The sequence below is a fragment of the Streptopelia decaocto genome (assembly GCF_964273445.1).
Source record: "Streptopelia decaocto genome assembly, chromosome: 5".
Lineage (NCBI taxonomy): Eukaryota > Metazoa > Chordata > Aves > Columbiformes > Columbidae > Streptopelia > Streptopelia decaocto.
Genome location: NC_138659.1, coordinates 2,752,537 through 2,756,688, shown reverse-complemented (window position 1 = coordinate 2,756,688; position 4,152 = coordinate 2,752,537).

The window sequence follows — 4,152 nt, the reverse complement described above, 5'->3', positions numbered from 1 at the left end:
TGCAGGAGGACGTTGAATGCATACCACCGCTTGCTGACTGTGGAGCAACCCTGTACCCCAATAGCCAGCATCTGGACCCAACTGTTCTGTAAGAGAAGCCCTACAATCCAGGATTCCTGCAAAGTCCCGAACTTCCTTCAAGTTTTGACCAAAACACATGATTTGGGAGAACAAGTACCAAACGCTTATAAGAAGCGGCAGTGGTGGAGCTGCTGGGCTCACTTAGGATCTGGTGGGTGTCATCTGAACACGGCTGTCCCAGGTGTCCGTGTGGCCGCCGAGGAAGCTGTGGCTGGCCCCAGCGCTGGGCCAGCTGGATGGGGGAAAGGTTGGGTGAGCTCAGACATTGGAAGAGACCAGAGACCCTGGGGCAGTCACCGCATGGCCAACCACAGGCTGTGAGTCCTGCCCTGGGGATGTCAGCAGCAGACACCATCACCTGGTATCTCAAAGTAAGGCGCCTCATTGGAGCTGAAGGGATTGTGTTCCACTGAGACCTTCAAGAAATTCACAGGTAGACCATCCTTTCCTCACCCCCCTAGACACCCCTATAGAAGGAGACTCTCTCATGTAAGCAACCTCATTAGCTGTTGCTATGTTCTACATCCATGCTAACATGCAGTAGTCCCCCACGTGCCGCTGGCATTTGAGCTCTGACTCAGGGTCTCTTTTCTGCAGGGGGCTGAATGCTACACTCAGGCTTCAAGGTTTTCTTGACACTTAGGAGACATTTGTCCTTCCTCATTGGCATGAGGGAATCCGGCTGGCCAGGCTGCACTACCAAAGCCGTCAGCCTCCAGAAAGTAAAAGCTGCACACATTCAAGAGACACTCTCTTGCCTCTAGTTGGTGAAACTCTCTGCTAGAATCAGCATCTTCCCCCCTCCAAAAAAGCAATCAGGGAATGGATCTAGTGTTATTAACCCATCTCATCCCTTTCTGATGCCGAGTGGCTTCATGATCATCTCCCAGCACGGGCAGATTTTTAACCCTTGGAAAAAACAGCTTCTCCTTTGCTCCCCTTTCTCTCTTTCCAAGTCTTCTCTTGCATCTTATGAGCTTTTACCAAGAGAGGAGGAATATCTCAGGCCAGATTGTGTCATGGTTATTGTGACCATTCACTCAGGACCGTCCAGCCTTAGTATGGGCAGGGTGAAACCCAGGACCTTGAAAGCTCATCCAGTGCAATCCCCCCATGGAGCAGGAGCACCCAGATGAGGTTACACAGGAAGGTGTCCAGGTGGGTTGGAATGTCTGCACAGAAGGAGACTCCACAACCCCCTGGGCAGCCTGGGCCAGGCTCTGCCACCCTCACCAGGAAGAAGTTTCTTCTCACATTTAAGTGGAACCTCTTGTGTTCCAGTTTGAACCCATTACCCCTTGTCCTACCATTGGTTGTCACTGTGAAGAGCCTGGCTCCATCCTCCTGACACTCACCCTTTAGATATTTATAACCATTTTTCCCCCATTCAAGGCTATTTCTAAATTCTGCAGGGCACATTCACATTGCACAGCACAGCCTCTTGTGCCAGCCTCTATGTGAGCTGCTGACCGGCACCACAGCCTTTTATTCGGTCCTAAAGGACAGGGTGGCTGCAGAGAAGGAAAATAAAACCCCAGCAGTAGCACATCACCCCTTCATCAGGAGAACCCAGGGAGTTTTGCAACAAGACAAATGAGTCCCAGGCAGCTGGCAGCCAGCCCAGCAGATGAGTCATTTGGGGAGCTGGGGCTGACACGAGCTACGTGCATATTCAATGTGTCCCAGCGTTCCTGCCTGCTTCCAAAGTGCGTGGAGATGTTTGCTGAAGCTCTGGGGGTGTTGGAGCCTCACAGACACACTTCAGCCTCCTGAGGAGAGGAGAAGTTGGACTCACATATTTATCTGAGTGCTTTCTGCTTCGTATACATCTCTGCTGTGCTCAGGCATTAAACGCTCCAGGCTGGGAAACGGTCAGATGGATGAGGACCAGGGGAATAGCTCAGTGTCTTGGAGAGAGACAGAAAGGCTTTTCTGGCAGTGAACGGTCTCCCTGTCTCCCCTCCCTACACTGCTTCCAGAGTTACTGAAGATGCAGTTGTGTCCTGGTTTTGTTAAAAACCAAGTTTCTCTTTTAGTGAATTTGCCTGTCAGCTAAAGCTTCGTTTTAGATGCATTTTCCTGGAAAACCAGACACATGTTTTGGTAAACATAGCAATGGAATGTGAATTTATTGATAAGCATGGATGGACATCTCGCGAGAGGGGCAACGAGAAACAAGTGACCAAGAAACTGACCAACTGTGTATAACATTCCATTCACGTGAATACTGCATATAAAGCCGGGAGATCACGAGGATCTCGTCCCTTTTTTTTCCCTTTTCCTTATGGCCGACATTAGGAGAGGACCTTGCTAGTTGTCCCTGTGAACTGAGGCCTAGTGACAGACTGAATCCAGCTCCGGTTGGCTGCAGAGTCCAGTCCAGGACTTTGGGTGCCGGCTCTGCAGTTGCTGAGACTTTCAAGATTGGTTTTGTATATTTTGTATTATTTTCTCTATTCTTATTGGTAGTATTAGTAAAACATTGTTAATTTTTCCAACTCTCTTCTCTCTGTCCTTCTTTTCCTCCCGATCGCCTGTGCTGAGTGGGAAGGGGGGAGAGGGAGGGGCACAAGGGGGAAGGCAGGGAGGAGAGGGGGTTAACAATACATCTGCCAGGGTTTCATTGTCACCCCGCAATCAAAACCCTCGACAAGTTGTCACAGCACGATCATGGGCTTTGTTTCCTCAGGTAAACCAGATTGAAAAGAAGGAAAAAGAACAAACAAACAAACCTTTGAAATTATTTTTTAAAGTGCTGCTTGAGATAAGCCTGTGGGTTGATCTTTCAGAAACAGCGTGTTCTGTTCCACAGGGATCTTGGAATCCTCAGACATGGGTTTAAAAAGTAAACAATGCACACTCTCCTTTTGTCACACATAGTCCATAATTACCTGCTGGAACTCATTGCTGCAGGACAACACGGAGGAAAAAATATAAGCAAGCTCCTGTGCACGGGCATTATTTACACCAGGTCTTGCTAAACTGAGGATGATTAACGCTTCCTCTGTGGTAGCTGTTCACTGGCCACACCACCCTCTTGGATTTCTTTTTCTTTAGTTGTCTAATTTGAACCTCCTGAGCCACAAATCGTGGTTGTTGGTCACTGTCTCACCATCTTCCACTGTTGAGAAGAAGTTGACTCTGTTATCTTTGCATCTCACCTTGAAGTAGCTGTAGGCTGCTGTCTGTTCATCCCTTAGACCCCACTGTTGAGACAGCGTCCCAGCCTTACCAGTCCCAGAGGGTTCTGTGCATTGAGTCCAAGCAGGCTTCACAGAATCACAGAATCCCAGAACGTCAGGGGTTGGAAGGGCCCTGGAAAGCTCATCCAGTGCAATCCCCCATGGAGCAGGAACACCCAGATGAGGTTACACAGGAAGGTGTCCAGGCGGGTTGGAATGTCTACAGAGAAGGAGACTCCACAACCCCCTGGGCAGCCTGGGCCAGGCTCTGCCACCCTCACCAGGAACAAGTTTCTTCTCCAATTTAAGTGGAACCTCTTGTGTTCCAGTTTCAACCCATTACCCCTTGTCCTATCACTGGTTGTCACCGAGAAGAGCCTGGCTCCATCCTCCTGACACTCACCCTTTATATATTGATAAACATTAATAAGGTCACCCCTCGGCCTCCTCCAAGCTAAAGAAACCCAGCTCCCTCAGCCTTTCCACTCCTCAGGAAGGCAGGAGGCTCCTGATAGAGCTGCTGTCATCTCCTGCCTCTGCACCACGCAGCAACCTGTCCCTGTGGTTCTGATTTAAACCAAGAGGCTGGAACATGGACCCCAGGAACCACACACCTTTGCAAAAAGTAGTGAGTAAAACTCACCACCGTGTAGCACAGGAAAAATACCTTCAGGTGGGATGCTGGTGGAAAGTCTGAAAGGGGGGGATGCGGAGCAGCAGCATCAGCCTCTGTCAAGCCACTTTCTGAGATGCAAGTTGAGGTCTCAGCGTGGCACTGAGATCCATCAGTGCTGCAACTCTGGAGGGAAATCTGCTCTTCAGGTTGTCCTGGGTGGTTTTTCATGATGCCTGTCTTACTACAGACAAATCAGGGAAAAATTATTCAGGC